This window comes from Prinia subflava, chromosome 1, assembly GCF_021018805.1.
Source record: "Prinia subflava isolate CZ2003 ecotype Zambia chromosome 1, Cam_Psub_1.2, whole genome shotgun sequence".
Lineage (NCBI taxonomy): Eukaryota > Metazoa > Chordata > Aves > Passeriformes > Cisticolidae > Prinia > Prinia subflava.
Genome location: NC_086247.1, coordinates 132,710,607 through 132,725,098, shown reverse-complemented (window position 1 = coordinate 132,725,098; position 14,492 = coordinate 132,710,607).

The following is a 14,492-nucleotide window of genomic DNA, read 5'->3' as shown; positions in this document are numbered from 1 at the left end:
TACTGTTGCAAGCAGATCTTAGTTGATCAGTTTTAGAAATTGTCGCAAACAAATTGGCCTGGCTCATTTGACAAGTCATGCACTTTTTGGCTCACTTTTAGCAACATGGAAAACTCCTCCAAGTTCAGTCCCACTCATTAAATAATTGCAACATAATCCACCAAAGAGTTTCATGTAATCAAATAACATGCTGAATAACTTTGTATTTCAGTTTTAAGCACTAAGAAAGCATGTACTTGTTATACACACTTAACACCCACTCAGGACCTCAGTTTATTGGTGTTTGTGTTCATTTTTAAATAGAATATTTGAATGAGTTTTTAAGAAGCATTCTGTAACTTGTATGATACTTGCAAACTGTCCAGATACAAACTATTTTTTTTCCTAATTCAAATAACAACAATACAAGTATTTTCTATGGCTGCTGAAGCAGTCTGTGTCTGGGAGCAGATATTTATCAGCAGAAAAACAATTTTGTGGCTATTTTTAGACATATTCTAATGGATAACTGCAGTAGAAGTGTGTCTACATCCTGTTGAGAGCGTAGTCACATCATTTGTGGATGTGCTGCTATTAAATATATCCAGTTAGACTGAATTACAGCACTGGAGACAGCACACATTTTAGCAGTGAGAGTTTATTTTCCAATAGTCTTGTGTAAACTGGCACAAGGGTAATGCCATGGGGCTGTCACTGCTGTGGGGCACACTGAGCAAGCCCACACCACCTGCAAAGACTTTTGGAGCTGCAGGGTAAACAGACATCCTACATTGTCAAAAGCAACCAGTGATTTGGAGCTTGCCCATAAAGAAATTATCTTTTACAGGATATATTCTCAGCATTTCCAAATCTCAGTTTTTCCAAACTCCTAAAGGAGATATTTCCAAATTTTCCTGGCTCACTTGGCAGTTTGGCATCTAATCCCTGTTCATTTTAGATCTTTGAAAATCCTCCTGTTTTGCACGGAAGAAAAATAGTAGGAGTTTTCAAAAATTACTAATTACACTAGGTACCCAATTGATTGAAAACTAGTGGAAGCTCATGCCTTAATTTTCTTAATGCTCCCAAATATTAAGAGAATCTACTTTTAGTTAATTAATATCAACAGCAAGTCTTATGTTGGATTATACCCTTTTCTGACCCAGAGATGGGGAACTGAGAGGCATTTTAAAGACTTTTATTCCATTTTCAGTCTCATGTGAAGGGTGAGACAGTACAGATGTTACAATTCATGCCATCACAATCAGAAGCCAAGCTATTTCCTAATTACAATACATTATAAGCGTTTCTTGACCTATCAGCTTCTGCCACACAATGCTGCTAAGGCCTTAAAGCCAATCATCTGAAATTACCTCTCGTGGGTCCTACTACAATGCATCTTTCATAATTCTATTTCTCCAAAGTAACTAGTCTATTTGCAAGGCCATCATTTGAAACTTGTTTCCAGTTCCATTTCTCTCTCAACAATGTCTGCCCTATTCCATGGAATTTCCAAGTCATCATTTTTTATCTCCAAGTTTTCATACAAACACATACTATGTGAGCCTTCTGTCTGGCTTTGAGAATTGTCTACAAATCCATTTCCCACAGTCTTATAAAAGCAGCAGTTGATTTAGTCTTGGTCAGGAATCTAGCAAATCAAAACTCAATGTGTAACACATTTTGGAAATCAATTTTGTAAAGTATATTCATTAAGCACTAAATTCACTACAGCTCATTATTTAGTTTCACAGTACTCATTTTGTGGGAAAAAAAAGAATTATCCACTGGATATGTGAATATATCACTAGATATGTCTAGAAAATCAGTCAGTACACAGAAGCTCAATTCTTTCTCACTTTCTGTCACCCATGTCAGACTTGTGCACTGTGGAATCCCACTGCCTGCACAGAAGCTCCCCATAGTGTCTGGACCACTCTGAATTGTTGCTCATGGACTGTACCAGGAGCTACATGATTCATTAGATAAGTTTATGGCAAATTTTGCTGCTCATATTGAAGGCATGAAGTTAATTTACTCTCTTTTAACTATGTCATTTCTGCACTGCCTTTCTTTGAGAGTAGCTTATTTTTACCTCTGATGTGTGAAGATGGCATTTCTCAATGGGCAGTGTTCCAGGAAGAATCTCACTTTTAAAAGAGTAGATTTCTATATAGAGCTAAAAGTAGATGCTTGAGACTCATTTTCCTTCAAGTTTGCTTGATATACTGAGAGTGAAACATTTGGCTGAATTGCTATGGAAAGATGTTTTAAATACTGCCAGAAACTGATGATCTGCAAAAAATTGTTTTGATTAATATAGTCTGCCAAAACCAGATATTCAGGTCATCACTTAACAGTCATGTAACTCCTCTTAAAATACTCTCCAAGGCAGTTGGCATGAGATGATAATCAGCTGTAAACAACATGGCTATGAAATAACAGACATGTTTCAGTGCATTAGAATGCATTCAACAAGGTTTCTTAATGGGCAAATCTTTGTGAATAATTAGAGACAATGTTAGGAATTTTTTTTCTTGGTTACCCTATCAGGTAAAGAAGAATATGTTTCTTTTTTTTAACATATATTCTTTTAGAAAGAAACCTTTCTAACTTCTTATTTAATGTGTGACAGAACATCTCTAGGTTTGTGAATCATCAGCCCTTACCGTAAATGTAGAAAACAGCTTGGGAGCAAACATGATTCAACCTTCAGCTCAGTCAGAAGAAGGAAAGCCTAGAAGCTCTAAATACAGGACCTAACCTCCAAAAACTTAACTCTACCCATGAAGTTAGTAAATCTTTCTTTCCACATCACTACTTCTACATAAGAAGTGGAATAAATGCTTAGACAATCTATAAATAAGAAACACAACAGATTAAGTACCATAGAATCACAGAATAATTAAGGTTGGAAAAGACCTCTAAGGTTATTGAGTTCAACCATGTAAATCAGCACTGCCATTTTCACCACTAAACCATGCCTCAGTCTCACAACCTACATTTGTTTTGAACACTTTCAGGGTTGGTGACTCAACCACTTTCCTTAGAAGCTTGTTCCAATGCTTAACAACCCTCTCAGTGAAAAAATGGCTTCAAACTGAAAAAAGTAAGTTTAGATTAGATTTTAGGAAAAGGTTCTGTGAGGTTGGTGTGGCACTGGAACAGGTTGCCCGGAGAAGGTGTGGATGTCCCATCCCTGGAGGTATTTAAGGCCAGGTTGGATGAGCAATTTGGTGAAATGAAAGAAGTCCCTGCCAATGGCAGAGGGGTTGGAACTGGATGATCTTTATTGTCCCTTCCAATCCAAACCATTCTATAACTTCATGATTCTGATTCTATACCTCTCCTTTGGCAACTCGAGGTCATTTCCTCTTGCTGTCTCGCTTGTTACCTGGGAAGAAGGGCTGATTCCTACCTCACTAAAAATCCTTTCAGGATTTTCCTTTGAAGCAGGTTCCTAAGCTCCTGCTTCTTTTCTGGGAGGGAAGGAATGAAAATCTGAGCAAGAAATTCCAGGGCATGGTCAGCTACACTGTCACATTTTCACCTACCCTTGTCACTGACAGTTTCTATACAGTGTTTTTTCGTCTTAAACCCACAGACAACTGCAAGGTGAGAGAAAGAGAGGTAGAAGAGAGGGGCTCTGAAAGGGAACAAACTGGAAAAAAAAGGACAAAAAAGGAAAAGAAACCAGAGTGCTCAGAAAGAGTAGGGAACTCAAGTGCAGGTTTGGGACAGGCATGAGGGACCCAGTGCTTTTTAAATGTTTAGTATGTGCTGAATGCTACAAACCCTTTGAGGACACAGATGAGTAACTCATGTTTTCAGTTTTCAGCTTCATATTTGCTATATCACCATTTTGTCAGAACAATAGAACAAGGTAGACTTTGACTTGTTTGAGGAGTATATTCTTGATCCATCACCACTGTTGCTATTAAGCAACACAGTTTTGTATGACTTAAAAATCTAAAAATGCCACAGAACCTACTTTTCCTGTGATTTACAGTTCCTTCATCTCTTTTTCCATGTTCAGCAGGCATTTGAATCATTACATGTTACAGCAATAATTTACACAAGGGCTAAAAGCAAAGTAATCAGCTGCTAGGCACAGATCAACAACAAAACATCCCAGTGCCAAGAAAAGCTACGTTTTGGGCAATTAGTGCCAGTCTGGACCCTGTATCCTGGAAATGAATGAAACCATTGTAAATTACTTTGGTTTATTTGAAAACCAAACAGGAAATATTTGTTACCTCGACAGTTGAAATTTATTCACCAGAGGCAATCTGAAAGTGCTCAATTTGGTCCAAATACTCTGCAGAATTGGATGCTTTATCTTTTGTCAGTAGTACAAATGTTTCCCTCAAGCCTTACGAATCTTATCTAGTATTCCTTTACTGCTTCCATATATTCACTCGGGCTTACAGTCCTTGTTCTTAGGTTTTGCCAAGAAAACACAATGACATTTCCTAAATCTCATTTTTGTATGTATAGAACCATGACTTTAAACTTGTCAGATCCCAAAGCATGACATTTCCTAGCTTGGAGTCTGAGATGACTGTTTTTTTCCTGTGACCACTTTAATTTTTAAACAGAGGAAAAACAGTGCGGCAAAGAGCTCAATCCCCATTTTGAGGCACACAATTAAGCATTTTGTTAATATTTATTTAGCATGAAATCATAATGCTGTCTAGATATATAAGCAGATTGGATAAATAACTTAAGGTCAACAGCGTCCTTGGATGACTCATTTATACTAGCAATAACTGGATTAAATATAAATACAAACTAGAAGAAAATTATATATAGAATATATTTTTGTGACACTGAAATAAATATTACCTAAATAAAAACTTAATAAATAATTAATTAATACAAAAACTTCAGTCTGCACATCACTTAATTAGGTTACAAAAGAGAGCTTAATCACTTCAGGCTACAATAGGATGACACACATAATATGGTTTTCAATGCATGTAATAATAAATGCAATAGCTCTAAAAGTTTAATAAAGATATGGGAACACAAAAGTCCTTTTTGCAGCAGCACAAACACCACATTAGTTTATGTTAAATGTGGCTTTACAAGAATTTTTTTCCTGTGACTTTAACATGTTTTTCACAACCAGATGCTCAGTAAAAAGTGCCATGGAAGCTGCTAATCAGGGACAATTACTTGGACGTAAAACAATCTTTGCATCTGCAAAGATTACTAAACAAGACACTTTCTCCTGGTATAAAACTAGAAATAGTTCTTCATTCTTTGTCAGTTACAAGTGCAGTGAGAGCTATAACTCTGCTCTGAAGTGTTTCTGAGTGTTGCTGCAAAATCTGTGGTGTCTGAGAACACATATGTGAAATAGTGTGCAGTACTGGAAGGTTTCTCAACACCACCTCTTCCTCATCTGGAAGATACTATTTTTATGGGAAATATCTTGTCAATTATATATTTTTCTATCTCATTAACAATTCAAATTAATTGGTCAGAGGGACCAGTGACTTTAAAACACATCTTTGAAAATGGAAATGTGTGAAATAAATGCAAGACATTTGGCATTTTTTTTATATCCAGGAAGCAAAAATAAAATATTCATTCTAGCTTTCCTCCAGATTTGCCAAATATCAAAACTAAAATGTCACTTCCATTAAATAGTCTTAAGTTTTTGTTGAGATTCAGCATGGTCTGAGAGACCTCTCTTTCCTCCTGGACTGGTCAAAGAAGTCTCATGAGACCTAATTTCCAAGGAGGTGACCTATAATCCCTTCCCATATAAACTAGAGAGAAGGGCCATCCGGGTCGCTGGGGAAAGGGTTTAACAGGTGAAGCTGATGTGACCCAGGTTGGCTCTGGGGATTTCTCAGAGAGAAAATGACCCTCTGGAGACCAGGAAAACCTTGCTCAGCTCCGTGGGCTCAGTGAGTGGGGGGTTGTGGATGTATGAGACTGGCATGGCTGGGGTGAACCACTCTGTAGTGAGAGAATGACAAGGGAGGGAAGTGTCTGCTCTAGTCTCACATGGCTCTCCTTCAGGGATCACAAGCGTGCCTACACCTGGGTCAGCTGGGAGTACAATTTAATAGAAATTCAGAGAAGGATTGAAGTTATGCTGTCAATTGATAATAACATGCTGCATACTAACATTTCCCTAAAATACATGATGAATTATAAAGAATACTGGTTAGGATATCAACTGGTAAGGATAGGAATGGCAACAAAAGAAGGACAAAAATATTTGAGTTAGCTCTAGCTATGCTAAAATATAAACTGGAAACACTGTCCAGTCCCCAGGGTGGGTGCCAGTGCAGGCTGTGCCTCCAGGGAGGGTTTGGCAGTTTCTCCTGGTACCTTACACACGGTGCAGCAGCGCAGGGCACGGAGCAGCTCAGCACTGCACCAGCTCCAGTAAGAAGCTGGTGCCAAGCTCCAGGTGGTGACAGGGCTGCTTACACACTGGCTTGGGATTCTCCCTGCCCTGCTTGCTGCATAGCAACTGGAGACAGCCCTGCTTGCGTTTCAGGCTGAGCATTTTTAAAAGATTTAACTTTGTTGCTGACTGTTCTTCTACAGAGAGCAGAGCCCTGCTCCCAGAACTGATCCCTGCTGGGACTGTCTTGGGCTCTGTGCCTGCTGCAGGGGAGCAGCCCCCGGTTTAGTGAGTGCTGTTAGTCACATTCCAGGTCTCAGACTCTTCACTAGTCATTTTTTGTGCATCCTAGTCTATACATGGAGTTAGCTACCCTTGGAGGCTGATCTGAATTTCAGAGTCAGTCTTTTAGAGTACAGTCTACCTTTCTCTGGTCCTCTGTCCAGAGGTGCCTTGATTTTATTAAAAGAGCTAAATAAACACCACAATTACCTTTAAGCTTTTCTACACTTGACTTACGGTTACATTTTAAAACTATTCAAAATATCTACCTGTACCTCTTCTGAAGATTTAGCACAGCTGGTTTCTAAACTGAGCTAAAGAAATCAGTGTGGTATCTTTATGGGTAAGGTCACAGCATTAATTAAACACAAAGACAATTTATGTCATGTAAACAAACATGCATTTCTAAAGCTCCAGGAAGCTAGATATATAACACTTTTACCTGACTCAGAAGTGCTTTAAATACTATGGATCAAAGCTTCATTGTAAGGATTTCTTCAGTTTTGCCTAATGTGAAATCCCCTTTGAGAAAAAAAAAACCCTTTTTTATTACCTTATCATATTTTTTATCTTTTTCAGCTAAGTAAAGTAGACTATTTGTTTACAATTAAAAAATAATATTACCATGTAAAACATATTCAAGCTGTAACTGAGGCAATCCAAGTTCTTAAAACCTAAATTTAGCACCTATAATGTAGAGGAAAAATGAGACATTATTTTTGAATAAATAAGTGGATAGCATGTAGCGGTCTTCAGGCCCCACCAGATCCTGTGCTCGTTTTAGGCACTGTACAAATACCAAGGATTTCCCCTTCTCTCTCTAAGAGCTTACAATCAAAACCTGAAGTGCTGCTGGTTGTTTTCTAGAGGAAGCCCCTGGCCCTGCTCAGGTACCAAAGACAACACAACTCTGTAGGCACGAAGATGTGCTGGTGAAGCTCTCACTCCTGGGGCAGGACTGTGCAGGGCCAGGCTACTGAGATGAGATGAGATACATGAGACTGAGGTGAGATGAGATGAGATGAGACTGAGGTGAGATGAGATGAGATGAGATGAGATGAGATGAGATGAGATGAGATGAGATGAGATGAGATGAGATGAGATGAGATGAGATGAGATGAGATGAGATGAGATGAGATGAGATGAGATGAGATGATGAGATGAGCGACACTGACAGACACATTAGGCTGAAAAACATCCTTAACTGCTATACCAGATTCTTCTTTTCTTTTCCAAGGGCATCACAGAACTGGGATTTTTTGAAGGCTGTTTCTGCCTGAAGAGAGGGCAAGGGCTCGATGTCTTTTCAGAAAAGGCACCATTTTCCCAGAGACATCAGGCAGAAGGAAACAAGGTGTTGTTCACAACTCTACAGATTGGGCAAGAAGAATTAGCTGAGCAATAAAGAAATTAGCACATGTAAATGAGATGTACATTAAGTCACTTACCTTTCATGGAACTATCCAGAAACAGAAGCTGAGAATTAAAACCACTTTTTGCATTCGATGGTATTTTGCATTTGATGGCTGAAAGAATTGTTTCTTTCTTGTTGCTGAATATGATTTCTTACAAGTTTAGGTCCTTAGACAGCTTTATAATTATACCTTGATTTCCAGGAATCTACTTGCTAACACAGGCATTTTAGACAAAGATATCAAAACATTTAGACAAAAATAATAATTATTCTCTATTCAGGGTGCGTTATTTCAGTTGTATGACTAATTACATGGTTTTGGGTTTGTTCTATAATTAAATTAATTAACTTGTTACTGAGACTATTCCCATATTAAAGTAATTTTGTTTCAAAATATTAATCAAGCTATTTTAAGTATCACAAAAAATTTAGCTTCAGAGGAAAAGGCGTTTCCACAGAACTCTTGTAGGATGATGTCAATTTATGAGTCCTTACCCAGACACACATGATGCCTTCACACATTTTGTTTAACCTCTCAAGTGGGATTGTGTTCCTTTTTTATCCTATTAGTTATGCAAAACACAGGCAGGTATGAATACAGAGACACAAGCTTTTACATCAAGCTCATGGTGCTGCTTTCTGAACCTTTTTATGCTTTTCTAAGTGGATGGTGGTTTTTGTCCAGTGAGTATTGATCCCTTCTGTGCTTCCTCTGAGACAGCTGGTGCACTGACTTCTTTCTGTAACTGATCCTCAGTTCCTGATGCCTGAAACAAAACACAGTAGGATGCTAAAAGTTGCTTGCAGCTATCCAGAGGGACCTTGATGGGCTCGAGGTGGCCCTGCAAACCTCATGAAGTTCAGTGCAAGGCCGAGTGCAAGGTCCTGACCAGCACTGAGGTAATCCAACATGGGTAGGGGCTGGGGAGAGAACGGGTTGGGAGCAGCCCTGCCGAGAAGGACTTGGAGGGGCTGGTATGACCAGCAATGTGCCCTTGCAGCCCAGAAAGCCAACCACACCCTGGGCTGCACCAAAAGCAGCACAGACAGCAGGGTGAGGGAGGGGATTCTGCCCCTGTGCTCTGTCCTGGTGAGACAGACCCCACCTGGGATGCTGCATCAGCTCTGGGGCCCAGCATGAGGACATGGACTTGTTGGATAAAGCCAAAGGAGGCCACAAACGTGATCAGAGGGCTGGAACACCTCTCTTATAATGAAAGATTGAGAAAATTGAGTTTGTTCAGCCTGTAGAAGAGAAGATGGAAAGACCTTATAGGAGCCTTCCAATACCTAAAGGGGGCTACAAGAAAGCCGGAGAGGGAGTGTAGTGATGGGATGAGCAGTAACAGTTTGAAAGTGAAAGAGAGTAGACTTACAGTGTACTCCTTATAGTAGGAAGGAAACGGAGGTGAGGCACTGGCACAGGTTGCTCAGAGAAGCTGTGGCTGCCCCATCCCTGGCAGTGTTCAAGGCCAGGTTGGAAGGGACTCTGAGCAACCTGGTCTAGTGAAAGGTGTCCCTGTTCCTGGCAGGGGAGTTGGAAATAGGTGACCTTTGATGTCCCTTCAAACCCAAACCATTCTGTGAGTCTATGATTCTATCTTATCCTGTACTTTCAAAAGATGAACAGTTCTGAATAAAAACTACAATTCCTGTCAAGAGGAAGAAAGATTGGTAAGAGCTGAGTATTTTTGCAAAGCCCAATCAAGTACTGAGTTTCATTAAGTCTTCTGTACATTCAGTGGAAACCTTGATATTACACTAACACCCATAAGTGGGGTGTGTGTGGGGTGTGTGTGTGTGTCTCTCTCTCTCTGTGTTTTGGCTACAGATATTTCTTTCTCATTATTTTATCATGTTAAACTGTTATGAAAATATACAGAACTAAGTTAACTGAAAAGACCTGCCAGAAAGTCTATTTCAAATGCAAGAGTTATATAAAAAGTTTAAATTAAAAGAGAATCAGAATGTCAATGAGAGGGACTTTCAGTGTGAGGAGGGAGCCAAGAAGAATAGGAAATGAAACTTAAAGCTATTTCAAAGTGTAGGCCTGAGAGAAACTGCTGGAGAAGTTCTGGAGACAGCTTGGGAGTGAAGAAAAACCATGTCTTACTGACAAAACTTCAGGAGCCTGAGTCACTAAGATGCTGCTGATTTGAAAAGGTAGTTGCATAAAAGATTTTGAATTTTCACAATGAGGGAGGGAGGCACTGGGGCAGAGGGCCTGAGGAGGGTGTGGAATCTCCATCTTTGAAAATATTTCTAAGTCAACAGGACACAGCCCTGAGCACCCTGCCCTGGCCTCAGAGCGCACCTTGCCTTCAGCAGGTGTTGGATTAGATGATCATCTCCAACCTGAGTGATTTAACAATACTATGATTTGGAAAAGTAGTCTGAGATGCAATCAGCTCCATAACTTAATTTTTGTCACAATCTTAATTTTTACCTACACATATACTTTATTTTTAATGTCATACTTCTGTAAAAAAAATGTTTAGAATTCCTGTAATTCACAGCTTTGATACAGACTTGAACATTTTACTTAATATGAATTTTTTTTTAATCTGAAGTTTAGCACTCTTCAAGGGAGCTTTTTCCCCTTGGAGTTTTTTCACTGAGAAAGCACCTACAAAACTGGCAGTACCTTTGGCAGCAATTCAATCCAGTTATGATGGATAATATGATAAAAGCTATGAGAAAAGCTACATGCATATATTGACAAGCTTGTAATAAACTCTATTCTGTACCATTAATTCATTATAAACTCATTCTGTGATGACACCATTTTCAAGTGTAGCTATAAAATCTGCATTTTGAACCACTGATCTATGGGTAGCATCTTTTCCCAACCTGGAAACAGTGAAATTGTGGCTCCAGATCAACATTCTCAGGCACATATAATATTTTATCTCTTCATATTAGAGTTGAACAAAATATTTTAAAATTGTGTTCTAGTAAAAATCGCAATGAGCAACTAAGAAAGTTGAACTTCACAGTATTTTTATGTTCCTTCAAGGTAGATTAAAGTAAAAATGTATCTTAATTTAGATACTGCAAAATATGGTTTCAATGAAAATATATGTTAAGGTACTCTGGTTTTTTCATACACTTTTACTTTCACAAATGTCTAAAGGTTGTACTTTTGAGATTTCCCCTTCAGTATCATCCCCAATTTGGTGTTGAGTTTTCACTGGAAAAAAGACTATCTACCATTAAGTATGTTCATTATAATTCTATTTAAGAACACTTCACAAATACAAAAAAAAAAAAAAAAAAAAAAAAAAAAAAAAAAAAAAAAAAAAAAAAATTAACAATCACTTAACAATTTTACTTGCCCTAAATTACTTGTTTGAATTAGTTGAAATTACTTATCTAAAATTCTATGTAAAATCATACTTCTGTTACTCATGTTGTTTTTTCCATCTTTTAAATTACTCAAAAATAATAAAATAAATCTTAGAAGTATGTAGTTTGTCATGACAAAGATGTATTTACAGGCACACTGTGAGAGCGTCTGCTGGGATAACTTTGTACTAATATCTAATGATCCAAGAAATTAATACAAACTTTATATAATTCAGTTTAAAAATCTCACTGAACATTTTGAACTGAATATAAGCAGCTTAATATGTGTTTTAGAATTAGAAAAGAAAAGATAAAATTGTAATGTATGGGATTTTGTCTATGAATTTCTAGATAAACCTGATATCTTTATATTGTTACATGATTTTAAGAGTTAGAAATGACAGTCATTCAAACCATCATGTAAAAAAATGTATGATTTTTCTTGGTAGTCTGAGAGTGTCACTGTGTCTGAGGTGATACTAAAAAATTAAAGTCACATCAAAATGTAGAAGAAAATAAAGATCCCTCATTTTAAAAAGCAGAACATCCCATTCACAAAAACAGTAAACAGATTAATTAGAGGTTTGGTGAAGCCTGCAGGGAAAAGAGTCTGGTCTACATTGGATGTAAACCTTCTGTGAAGTGAAAAATTAGGCAAGAGGAGGACAAATAAATGCTTGACAGACAGCAGATTAGCTTTGTCTTGCTCAACATCAGCAATCAGAGCTAGTCTAGTCCCAGCAAGCCTTTCTGTCATGCTCTGCCAGAAATGTCAATATGAAAACATATGTCAAAGATATGTGGGGGAGGTGAGAGGCTAAGTAGCTTGTTCAAACAAGCTCTGTAAATTTTATATTTCAGCACTTAGTTGGGAATTCCACCAAATGTGTCTCTATCAGCAGTTCTCTGCCCTGCTGTCTCTGGGATTCACTTTACAGGTCACAGCCTGGGAGAAAGATCCCTGAGTGTGCCAGCAAGCGTAACTTCACAAAGCTGTGCGAATTATCAGGAGTTAGAACTACTGGACAAAGAGTTCAATTCTTGCTGAAATCAGTGGCAATTGGATGTCCAAGCAGACATTAGGGATTAAAAGATCTTTGACAATGAGAAGGTAGATTAGGTACTTCTACTGTGACAGTATATTGTGAAAATGTTCTCTGGAGGTTTTGTCCATAGAGAAACTGTGATCATCACTGAAACAGTTTATGCAATGGTGAGAATTTGTCTTCATCCAGACCATAAGCATAGATGCATAGTAAGGTAGAGAAACAGAGGGGGAATAAATCAGCAAACATGATTGAATCAGACTGGGGAATAGGTGGAATTCTTTTGTAAATAGTTCACAGACACGCCTAGAGCAGGCAGCAAGGCATACAGGATTGGCTATTGCTTTGGATTGTCAGTGTGGTTTACAGGTTGGTCTAGACAGCAGTCAACATGTAGCAGGTGCTCTAGCAGAAACCCCCCGAGCTGTTTTTCAATTACTTTGCTGGGTGTTAATAACAGCACAAACCACAGGGATCCCCAAAACTGCTTGGGAAATTTAGGTCTCAGCACCCACTGAACTCTCTGGTGCTCGAAAGACTAAAGCTTGTTTGGGGAGCCTGCTGCTGTTCAGTCCTACCCATAACATCCTTAACTGAATTCCTTGGGCACTGACAAAAGCTCTTCAACACTGACCAATGCTGACCTGGTCCAGTGCTGCCTTCACTGCTGATTCATTCTCAGTTTCCAAAGCTGATGTTCCCTCATCAAGCAGAAGAATCTTAGGATTGTGAACTCTATTAAAATTTGAAAGTATCACGATGATTCCATAAAAGAAGGCCAAGACCTATGATGTAGGTATCAAAAAGAAAGCAATACCCATATAGATGTTGGCTCATATAGCCTCTTTGGTAGCAGTGTGTTTGACATCATCTATTTTTTGGTATCTGAAAGGAAAAAAAACCCACCAAAAATCACCAGAACAGACAAGAATTCAGCCTTTCATTGTGTATATGCATAAATTTCCCTTGAAATACAGTGAAGATGTATAAAATATTTTTGTACACAGTCAACCAAGCCCAAGAAAGATCTTGCTAAGAGTACAAGAAAATGTATTGACTGCCTCTCTGTACTTGTGATCAAACCAAACATTGAATTTCCTGTCCACAGCTGCAAAATCAAGCAACTATAAAATGCTTTTCTCTTTTACTGACAGGCAATACTAAATTCACCTAGGATAAAATACTGATGTTGGTGGTAAAATGCCTGTTGTCTCACAGGAGAACAGTTTCACTCTAATATAAATGTGGCATTTTAATACCCTATTTTGTAAATTCCTGTATGTGTTCTGTAAAATGTAGAGGTCACGTGAATTTAATGTGGAATGATAGTGGTGTTGAATGCAATTTCTCTCAAAGAAGCATGTTGCTCAAAAAAAAAGGAACTCAAACTCTGTGTCTGGAATCAAATTACCCAGACTAAATGAAAACCTCTTTGCTCTCATAATATTCTGAAATACTTTTTACATGTGAAGACTCTTCTTTGTCCTTCTCCTTTATCTTAATATGTTTTGTGACAAATTAGATTAAATTAGAAAGAAATAAATGAAAGGCCTTTGATTCAAATGTGGAGATAAACATTATCTACCATCATGGATTGCCTCCAGCGGGTCTGCTTGACATAGTAGAAGCTGGGAAGAGCAGTGAGTGTCTGCTGCCTTAGTCTAGGTCTGAGGAATTCTGACTTTAAAAGACACGTCAGCAATGCTGTCAGGACTGTAAACTTGATGTGCTAATCCCTTAGGCAGAAAAGAGAATATTGCTGTTTAGGTTAGAAGAATACTGCATATAGTGAGTCGAACAAGACATACATTAAGAAGTAAAAAGAAAAAAAGAATGCAGATCAGTGTAGCCACTTTCTGAACAAATGAGGCCATCGTGTGGCAAATTAAATACATGGCCATAGGAAGAAAAGTTGTTGACTTATAGAATAGAGTAATAAAGAAGAAAATACCTTTCATCATGAACCCAAAGAAAAATGGTATTAAAGTTCAAACACAGAAATTACTTCCAGCATTTCAATTTTTCACGAGTACTTATGGAGAAATTTTGAAAGATATTT